Below are 11346 nucleotides of genomic sequence, written 5' to 3'. Positions count from 1 at the left end.
GGAAATGTTCAACTTATATATGATCAAAAGTATAACTTAAGCTGTCATAACTGCTTCCTAACCAATTGTTTAAACGCATCAATGAATGTTACATCATTTGCTGTTATTAAGCAACCTGCCTTCACCTTTCTACCTGTTAACCTTTCCATCCCCTGGTTTAATGATCCAGGGTATGCTATTATTAAGGCTACTAACGATTTGATTTTCGTTATTTTGCTTTTGTTATGTATACCTTGCATCATTCGGCTTTTTATCAAACAAATCGGTGGCTTGTACGTAGATCTCAAAAAACATAAGCTGGACATGACGAGGAATGTGGAGCCAATGCGTTATATAAAATAAAAAAGGGGGAGATGTGGGAGCCCACCAGGCCGCAGGGAACCAAGGACAGAGCCCCCACTGTGAAAACGGTGGCGGGACTTGGTTTCTGGTCCCGGGAGCCGGCGGGTATCTTGACATCTTCCAGACCTTCTCCTTCTCAGCCTTGAAGGAAAGAACAAGGTCTTAGCATGTGCGTCATGTTCCAAGGAAGTGATAATCTTGAGGACACTGCTATCTGTGGGCTAATGTTCTCAGGATGTGAGAACATCTTGCCCTCTTGATAGCTTTCGGTAATGTACAAACTTTTGTAAAACAGCATTGTTCTCAGGCCACTGTAGTTCTGCATATAAGCCAGCAGTTCCTTGAATAAATTTGCCATTTGCCAGCAAGAGCACTTGGACCTCTCCATTATTTTAATTAAGTTAAGTCCATCGCCTCACCTCGCGACCACCTTGCTGCCGCGGGCGGCGGCAGACCAGGGCCAAGATGGAGGCATAGGTGGAAACACTGTGCCCCCTCCCACAACTAAATTTAAAGACAGCTAAGTTTTAGAAACAAAAACACAGCCAAAACAGTGAAAATTGAACTGTATGGAAGTCCGACAACAAGGAACCACCCAGCCAGACCGATAGCGTCACAACCCAGCAACTGGGTCCCCACCCCCTCCCATAAATGGAATGGGGGAGGGGTGTGCAGGGTGGAGGGGAGTGAAGGGGGGAATGGGACAACTGTAATGGCATAATCAATAAAATATATTTTCAAAAGTAAAAAAAAGAAAAGAAGTGGACCGAACAACAACCACAACAACAAAAAACAAGAAAAAAATACACAAATCCATTCTAATACTGGATTTCAACATACCTCCTTCAGTAATTGAGAGACAAGCAGGTCCTAAACAAACACAATAAAATTTACAAACTATCATTTTAAAGAATATCAAAAATATTTCATAAAGTAGCAAGAAATATAGAGAAATTTTAACAGAAATAAATGAAAAGATAGACTGTGAAGATGACTCAGAATACCAAGCATTTTAAACATGTCATGTCTCCCAAGTGTATACATAGATCCAAAATCCTTGATAGCTATATAACTGTTTTAGAAAAGTTGAAACACTTGTTGTATCAGTTAGGAGGGCTGAAAGTTACTTTACCTGTACTACATGTATTAGCATAACAGACAAATCAGCTAAAGGAACAAAATAAAATGCTTATGAACAGATTCAGGCATAGATAAAGAGGTGATGACGCAGGAAGCTCTGCAGAGAAGAGGGTAAGGATGTCTTTTAAAATAAATGGTTCTGGGACAATCAGATATCCATGCTGGAAGTAGCGGATGGGCAGAAGAAGACTGAACCATACCCGAGAACACACACAAAAATCATTTTGGGTGACAACTCTCAATCTCAATGGGAGAGGCACATCAATGCATCTTTAACACAGAGAAAGGTGTTTTTCTTTAAGATAAGAAACAATTTTTCAATGTGTTAAGTTATGAAAAGATCTTTTAAACGAGCTTTGTAGAGGACACTAAAAAGCTAATTATAATCCCTTTGACTGGAGGAAATGTAAGGGGTACAAACACTGGAAAACATTTTGGCATCATCTGTTTAGACTGAAATTACACACATCCTAAGCCATAGCATTTTCACTCGGAGGTATACATCAAAGCTATATGCTCCCCCCAAAAAACCATAACTAAGGGCACCTTTGAACCAGAAGAAATGTACAGGAATTTTCATGGCAGCAATATTCCTAACAATCCAGACTGCAAACAATACAAGGTCAATTAACAATAGGCAAAACTGCCATACACTCAAACAACAGTATACTGTGGGGAAAATACAACCTTGGCCCAACTTGCAAGCTAAGAACACTTTAAACTTTTTTATTGTTTAGACAATAAAAAAAAAGACAAACTTTTTTATTGTCTCATAATTTTTCAAGTTATAAGAGAAAGTTTATTTAGAAAGTTACAGAGGTAGCAGAAGTGAGCCAGCGGGACTGCACAGACTCAAGAAACAAGTTACAGAAGCAAAAGGAGGGCCCTTGGAGCTTAGGGGAGAGAAAGGCAAGGGAAACATCCCCAGGGAGAAGGTGGGGGATGGGGAAGGAAAAGCCACAGGCATGCTCCAGGGAGGGAGAACTTCTAAGCTTTTCAAAGAATAGTAAGAAACAAAACATAACCAAAAAAAAAAAAGTACCTTTTTGTGACTCATATGTCAGAGACATTCTGTGGTTTGCAACTCCTGAAATAATTACTGTGTAAACATTATAGAACTACCTGACCCTTATTAGAGTAAAAAATATATACACCTATGTATTCAGCTAATATAAACTCACATAAAAAACTGCATGATATAAGACTGTTTGATTCAGTTAAAATTAGGTAGAACTAAATAAACTATAAAGATTAGGAATGACTAATTATATGATAAAACTATAAAGAAAAGCATTAAAGTGCTTGGAATGGAGAATGGATGGTAATTACTCTGGGTGTGAGGATGTAATATAATTGGAATGGAGCTCACAGAACATCCCTGGGGTGCTGACAGTGTTCTGCTTCTTCACCTGGGCAACAGTTGTGTGTATTGTGTGTACACACACACGTTGGGAACTGCCCTGCCTGGTTTAGGAGCTGTAGCTGTCCGCCATAGCTAAGGCTGAGTGAGTGACCTTCGCACCATAAGTCAATAAGGAGACAAAGCTAATCTTCTTGGCAAGGGCACCGCTCCTGCCTCTTTTACTCCACCCTGCCTGGCCCCCAATGCTTGATTGGTTAGCCAATGAAGGGTAAGATTCCTCAAGGGAGGGACCACCTAAGACAGGAATGATCACGGGGAGCCCCCAGGGAAGGACTCAGGGGCTACAGAAAAGGGGTGATGGCCCTGCTCACCCAGCCTGAGTTCTCATCCTGTCTGCAAAAAGTCTCCTAATCTCTTGGCTGTCTTACTTCCCCTGCCAGATTTAAGCCTGAAACAATGTCTTAAACCAGAAACAATACAGGTGGTGGATGCAGCCCTGTGCTGGAAAGGGCGGGTTCCCTAGGACTATCGGGCCTAAGAAACAACACATAAAATCCTGTAAAACCTGCTTTAGAATGCTCTCAGTTAAATGATAAGGGTCCTTGCAGGAAGTGAGTTTGTTCCCTAAAGTTTTATGATCATTTAACTATCTGACCCTGACTCAAAATAGGGCCTCAGAGTTCTTTGTATGTTACCTATTGTTTGAGCCTTGCTGCCTGATAATGATTAATGAGCTTTCCTATACACCCTGAATTCCTATGCAAATTGAATCCAGTAAAGCTTCTCAAGGCAAGGGTCTGGGCGCTCTCCTCTAGAGAAAAGTCAATCCGTCCCTTTTCCTCCACAGGACTCAGTGGTCCCTGTGAATTTATTTCATCTCATCCATAATGCCTTGGACACTGGGCCAGTGTCCGAGTCACACACATACACACAGTGGCTATCATATTTTACATATGTGCAAAACATGTATTTTATACATGTACAAGTACATGTATACTTGTATATATGATAAATGTGAATAGTACATATATACACATATGTAAATACTGCTTTTATACTAAGTTGTAGATCTTTTAAATTAACAAGTCAATGGAAGAGCTCAACAATGCCAAAAGCTTGTTTCTTAAAAACACCAATAAAATATATGTAGTTGTAGTGAGACATAGCAAAGGAAAATTGTACAAAGTCTACAAGGAATTAATGGGAGACAAATCACATTAAATAGACTTTCTCTTTTGCCTTGAAGAACATCATAACCAATTTTATGTCATTAAATTTGAAATCCTGAATGAATCATAATTTTATGATCCTTCCCTCCTAGAAACTGTTAACTCCAGACACTATCAAGTGAATTTTCTGGGTAGGCAACAGGGCACCAATGCTTTGAGATAAAAATAAATTCTAAACATTGGACAGTAAGACAAAAAATTAAGGTTACATTCTGACTGAAAGGTTTTCTTAGACTCCACTGAGGAAGAAATGCCAATCAGCCACAAAGTTAGGTAGTATAGAGCTTTAATGGGGTTTGGGTACCAGGGTGAAGTTCTCCAGTCGACAGAGTGCGGCCGGAGAAGTCCCGCCCAAGCAATAAATATGGCGGGGTTTTATTTTGGTTGGCTCCCTTCATGGGAGCTGGGGATTGGTCCCCTTTGAACATAGCGGCAATATATTATTGGTGGTTTTCCTGGGGCTCAGGTTGCTGTGTGGATATCCGTTTTGGCAAAGCCCGCCCTTTCCGCTTGCTGGTTTGACATCAGCTGTCTTTTCCGGGTTGTAGCTTCAGCCGCCATTTCGTCTTACCCCGCCCATCCTGACACTGACAATGTTACATCAACATTGTGAAAGAGATTCAAGGAATTACTCATTTAAAAGAGAAAATGTTCTCCAGAAACCACTAAGCAGATTTCCGTTTTTGTAGTGGGCTAAAACTGCACGCACAACGTAACTAGGCTCATTTCATGGTAAAGCAATCACTAATCACTAACCATGGGAACTGGAACCACCACTGTTGACTAAGATGGACTTACTAACACACTAACATATGGGTCACCTTGTCAGAGGGATGGATGTTAAATGATTTGGAGATTCTATCAGCAAAGAAGAAAGTGTGAATGTACATCAGGCAAGTAAGCAACAGTGTCCACTGCTATATTACAGAGGTGAGAGCAGGTGTTGGCAAACATTTTCTGCATAGGTATACATATATATTTTTGGCTTTGAGGGCCATAGGTCAGGGTCACAAGGACGCACTTTGGCTTTTGCAGAGAGAAAGCAGCCAGATGATGAGTGACCACAGGGCACAGTTGGATTAGTCTCTCCACCGCAGTTAACCAATTCTTGGATATTACCTGGGATCTACTACCTTATCTGAGGTTTATATCTAAGCTCAATCTCCCTCCTAAATAAAGGCACATCTGAACCAGAACACATGAGCAAAAATGTTCATACCAGCATTATTCATAACAAGCCAAACTGCAAACAATACAAGCTTAATTAACAGTAGGAAAAAACTGCCATATACTCAAACTATAGAATGCTAAGGATTCCGTGGCGTCCCAACAACTGAGGTTAGAACCTCAACCCAACCACCAGCCCAGGGTTCTGGGCGTCCTCAGGATCAGGAGCCTCCTCGGAAAGCCACTGATCACACACACACCCTTATTATTCCGAAACATATATCAAACACCCTCACGTGATGACCATCCACATTGGCCACAACATCACTGAGCCCCAAGTTAAATTCCGAACCTGAACCTGACATCGCGATCATCCTAAATGCCACCTCCATCCGTTACAGAGTGACCCGAAAAGACCATGACAGTCGGGAAACGGTCGTAGATCTCTACAGACCCTTAATTGCCTGATGACCCCAAAGGCACCCCAACCACAGACAGGCGTGTCACACCTGGTTGCTCCCAAATACCTATACGCTCCACCCACCGGACCCCGCCGATAATTTCACGGGTCCAAATACACCGCTGCGCCCCTGTGACCTCACGTACTCTAGGACACACAAACCTCCCAGGAGACAAAAATCTTTCTAAAACCTTCAAAGGACAGGAGAAAACTGACCTGATTTTTTCCAGGCAGCAGGAGAGTCTGAACTTAACACTTCCGCAAACTGCTTCTGCCACTGAATCGTAGCCAAGAGAGGTCGTCGGCCTACGGCGGCCGACGAGGGTCTGAGGCGTTTGAAGAAACGCGGGCAATTTCCGAATCCCCTCCGAGGCAACCAGTCGGCGCCAGTTTCGTGTGGCCTCTTGGGGGCCGTCTTGTCGGACGTATGATTGCCGCACAGAGGGAAGGCTCGACTCTTGCACCAGCACCCAGGATTAGCTGGAAATAAGAACTCCTGAAATTAGCTCTTACCCTGGCACTTGTACTCTTGTAGAAAATGAGTATTATTTTCAGAGATTCGAGCTTCTGGAGGTAAATACGGAGCGATCTGTGTATCTACATCGTTCAGCGGGCTGAGCAGGAAAGTCACATGGGAGCAGTCTTTATTTTCAGTTTGTACCAAAAAAAATTTTTTTTAAGTTTTAAAAACAGCCAGAAGCTCAGGTGTCGATGTAGCAGTAGAGAATGAAATCCTGAAAAGGTAGTACATCAGGTAAACGGACATTCGACGGGAAGATTCTGGCGGAAAATTTCTTGCAGAAAGTGATTTTTAGGAACAGAAAAAAATTTAGAAAATGGTACAGTGTGGGGTTGGCCATCATTGGCCAGGGCAAAACAGTGGTTAGGACAAGCTGAAGTTGTCATTGGGATAGGGGCTTTGTAAAAGGCCACTGAAAATGAGGTCAGTAAAATGTCTTGAGCCAACGAGGGAGGCACAACCGGAATTGAGATTCCAACACTATTAAGGTCTATTGCTTTTTGAACAAGGTCCCAAGATAAGCCAATGAGATAATTCTTTTCAACAAAAGATGCTGGGGTAATTGCATATTTATTTGCAGTAAAATAAATTTAGACCCATAACTCCAACCATAATTTTTTTTTAAAGATTTTATTTATTTATCTTTAGAGGGGAAGGGAAGGAGAGAAGGAGAGAAATATCAATGTATGGTTGCTTCTTGTGAGTCCCCTGCTGGGAACTGGCCTGCAACCCAGGCATGTGCCCTGACTGGGATTCGAACCGCGATCGTCTGGTTCGCAGGCCCGTGCTCCAACCATAATTTTAAGAAATTTCATAATTTTAAGAAAAAAATTAACTTAAAATAGGTCACAGACTGAGCTATAACAAGTATAAAACTGAGATAATAAGTATAAACTAAGCCAGGGATTGGGAGAAAATAATATTTTCACATCATACATCTGATAAAGGACTTGTATTCAAAGTGGTGTATATAAAGAATTTTATATACAAAGTATTGTATAACAAAAGCAATCATCCAATTAATTTATGTATGAGGACATAACATTTTCTGGAAACTAGTTTATGGTGATGATAGCATAATCTAAACTTACTAAATGTCAGCAAGATGTAAAATTACAATGTAAATGTTATATATAAATTATGCTCCTAAAGCTGTTAAAATGAATTGACATTATGAAGTACAAAATTTAGAGGATGTGAATTTTTTTTAAGGCTTCAGGTACAATTGAAAAAATATAATCAACCTAGGATTAAAAGTAACTGGAGATGTCTGAGACATACAAGAAAAAAGGTACCAACATATCATGGAATATGAAAATAGGAATTTGGATAATGAAAGGATCATAATATATAAACTGAACATATGGAATTTTATGTTTTTAAAATATATCTCACTTTAGTACATATTTTCTGTGTGACTTTAACTGCCAGCCCACTAGTTCATCCATGACATTATACCTACTTCATATTAATTACATATACATACACATAAATATTTTATACTGTGGAAATATGTATATGAGAAATTACAATAAAATCAGATTATACTGCCCTGGCTGATGTAGCTCAGTGGATTGAGTGAACATCACTCAGGGTGAACATCAGATCTTTAGTCATTCATCTCTTCAGACTAAGCCTGAACCAAAAGCCTCAAATAATGCCCAGACCCCTCAGTAACTGAACCTAAGTAAACCCCCCAAACATGGACAAGCACAAGCATTCCTGCTTTTCCCACCCCACAGGTTCTTCACTTGGGATCCACACAGATTCAGGTTCACAAGACCATGAGCCTCTGAAGACTCCACTGGGAGCTGCCAAAGGCTGAACCCAAGTACTTCCTTAATTGTTGCTATGGACACCAAAGGGCAAAGAGAAGTGTGTGGCCAGAGTTCTGGGTCATTTCTAGAAGTTCCAGTTCTGGCCTTGCACAGGATCTAAAACCTCCTAGAGCATTTCCCAGTTTCTGGTGGGAGTGCTTATAATGGTTGCTAAGACCCTGCCAGGTGAGAAGAAATAGATATCTCTTATACACTCCCCAGTGCCTTCCTCTCTTTGCAAGAGATAGTCACAAATGCAGAGTTATTACTCAAGTTTTTAGAAATGGAAACTTATCCTTGTCCAACTTAGCATGGGATGCACTGTATCCATAAGTTTGGACAGAACAGAAAGTTGACCATGCCATTGAGCTGTTAGACAGGGACACCTAAGCTGCATGCAGGCAGAGAAGACCCTAGAGAGCTTCAGACTAGATCTTATGTTGAATTCACTTGAGGTTTGTTTTGGCCGAACCTACAGTTCAGTCTTCCTGTAGTTTTCCCTTTACTTTCACACTCACAACACTCCTGGTCACCAAAAGGATGAGGGAAGTTCCCCACACTACAAATTCTCCACATCACCCAAGTGTTTTACAATTTGGCTCAATTCTGACACAACAAGTGTCATATCTCACAACTTAAGGTTGCAGTGCTACAATCAGCTTCCACCCCACTTCAGATGCCAATTAAATGTGGTAAGTCTCCATGTTACCCACATCTTTTTACTCAGCTTCAAATGGAGTTTCCCACAATGCCACCTTTGGTTCAATTACAGTGGTTCACATCACAGAACTTAGGAAAAACACATGCTTATATTTAGCACTTTACTAAAAGATATCATAAAGGTTACAAATGGGCAGCTAGATGAAGATATACTAACATGGTGTCTGAGAATGTCCAAACATAGTTTCGATCCCTATGAAGTTAGGGTGCATCACTCAACCAATACTTGGATTGTGTTCACCAACCTTGAAGCTCTCTAAACCCCCTCCCTCATACTGGGGTCTATATGAAGGGTTCCTCAAGTAGCCATGATTGATCATTAACTATTTCCAACCCATTGCTCTGCTCTAGATGTGTAGGATGAGGCTGAACATTCCAACCAGAGTAGATTTGACAGAACAAAATATGCTCCTAGTACTGTTATCATTTAAGAGTTTTAGGTTTCTGGAGCTCTGTGCCAGGAACTGGGAGCACAGACCAGTAGGTATGCATTTTCTGTATCTCACAAGGTCAAATAACCAATCTCAAAGGGGCACATGCTAATTGATTCCTTCTTCTTAATATTCTATTAATGACAAAATTAGATGCTGAGACAGCTGTGATGCCAAGGATTAGGGTCAGGGAAAGAATGTGACTATGAAGTGTTAATATGAGGGAGTTTGCGGTAACAAAAAATTCTGCATTTCTACTGAGGTGGTGGTAACAAAAACCTATGTAAGTGATAGTTTCTTAAAATTATATTTTAAAACCAAACAAAACCAAGGGTATGTTAAAACTAGACATACCAATAAATCTTGTAGTTAATAGCACTGTAACGATTTCACTTTGCTCTTTTTGGTAATGAACTGTGACTATGGCAGGGGTGTCCAGCGTGTGGCCCACAGGATGCATGCAGCTCAGGATGGCTATGAATGTGGCCCAACACAAACTCATAAATTTAGTTAAAACATAGTATTTTTTTGTGACTACATGTTGCAATGTATTTAATGTGTGGCCCAAAATAACTCTTCTTCTTCCAGTGTGGCCCAGAAATGCCCAAAGTTTGGACACCCTGAAAGGGATTACCTTTGGGAGTAAGCTATCTGAAGGACATTTATGAAGTCTCTAGAAAATTTCACTTTTTGTGACTCTAAACTTATTTCAAAATTAAATGTTATAAATGACATATTTATATTAAATTTATAAACCACTTAATGCTACACATCTAAATATGTTGTTATAAAATGAATAGCATATTTTTGGGACCATAAGACACACCTAGGTTTCTAGAGGAAAAGAGGAAAAAATTTTGAAGCAAAAAGTGTGGTAAAATATTTAATAACATAAATAACGTATTTCACCAATGTAAATCTAAAGCTACATTTGGACTATAAGATGCACCCCTGTTTTCTCTCAAATGGGGGGGTGCATCTTATAGTCTGAAAAATATGGTATATACAGTGTCATTTTCAAGTACTGTAAGTATTCTGAAATAAGTGATTTGGAACTAAAAAATGCAAAATTTAACTACATAATGAAACAGACATAAAACACTCATGTTGTGTATATTAAAATTTAAGCCTTGATGAGAGTAACTGCCACTATTTAAAACTTAATTTATATAAATCAAGGGCAAGGCAACTGAAAATACAGCTGTAGGTATCCCATCCTGAATTGCTTGTGAGTTGTATTATCTGTTTAGACTTGTGACAGATGCTTTTTAATTTAAAGCTTCTTTCCTTTATTATCTGAAGTTTTGATAAATACAACCAAATTGAATGTGTTCATGAGTTACTTCTCTATGGATATCCTGGCAAATGATGAGGCAACATTCTTCAATTCATATTCTCTCCAGGAACTACAACTGGTAACAGGCTTTCTCCAAAGCAACTACTTGTGAATTCTCTTTTGTTTAATAATTGACAAGTGGGCAAAAGCTTTCACACAATCATTGCCCCCATGGGGCCTCGCTTCTGTATGTTTTCTTTGATGAACTTTGACTCCCATCTTTGTAGTGCAGGCTTTCCCACATTTATTACACATCAAGTTTCTCACCCATGTGAATTCTCTGCTGGGTAGTGAGATAATTTTTGCTCAATGACAATTTTTCACATTCAGTATATGCAAAGGAAGTCTTTCCTGAGTGAAATATCTACTGTAGTATGAGGCATGTCTTCTTCACAAAGACTGCACCAAATTCATAGCATTTGTATGACATTTCTACAGTACAAGATTGCTCTAAGTACTCTTCATGGTGAACTCTTTTCACACTTACTGTATACCTACTTTCTCTTTGTATGAATTTGTAGATGTGCAATGAGCATTCTCCTCCCAGTTAAACCTTAGCCACATTCCTTGCATATACAAGGTTTCTCTCCTGTATGAGTGCAGTGATGAACATTTAACTCCTCACACAATAAAGAAACAAATAATGGAAGCACATACCGTGTCTATGGGTAGGAAGAATTAACATAATTAAAATAGCCATACTACCCAAAGCAATCTACAGATTCAATGTAATTCTTATCAAGATTTCAATGCCATATCTCACAGAACTAGAACAAATATTTCAAAAGTTATATGGAACCACAAAAGGCCCGACATAGCAA

At 39.8% G+C, this 11346-nt stretch overlaps 2 protein-coding genes across 2 annotated transcripts in view; both read right to left on the bottom strand.

The window, feature by feature from the left end:
• LOC118999841 (zinc finger protein 350-like) overlaps window positions 1-5963 on the bottom strand; it is a 182095-nt gene extending 176132 nt beyond the window's left edge. Inside the window, exon 1 of the mRNA XM_037064595.1 lies at window positions 5918-5963. The gene's annotated coding sequence lies outside the window, so the exon portion shown is untranslated. The remainder of the gene's footprint in view (window positions 1-5917) is intronic.
• The window catches only part of LOC118999830 (zinc finger protein 615-like), a 17233-nt gene extending 11253 nt beyond the window's left edge, over window positions 1-5980 (bottom strand). Inside the window, exon 1 of the mRNA XM_037064570.1 lies at window positions 5918-5980. The gene's annotated coding sequence lies outside the window, so the exon portion shown is untranslated. The remainder of the gene's footprint in view (window positions 1-5917) is intronic.
• Between the last annotated feature and the right edge of the window lie 5366 nt (window positions 5981-11346).

The sequence above is a fragment of the Sturnira hondurensis genome, unplaced genomic scaffold (genome assembly GCF_014824575.4).
Source record: "Sturnira hondurensis isolate 20B ecotype Veracruz unplaced genomic scaffold, ASM1482457v3 Scaffold0015508, whole genome shotgun sequence".
Classification (NCBI taxonomy): domain Eukaryota; kingdom Metazoa; phylum Chordata; class Mammalia; order Chiroptera; family Phyllostomidae; genus Sturnira; species Sturnira hondurensis.
Note: the sequence above shows the minus strand (reverse complement) of the source record. Positions and strands in the feature narration are given on the sequence as shown.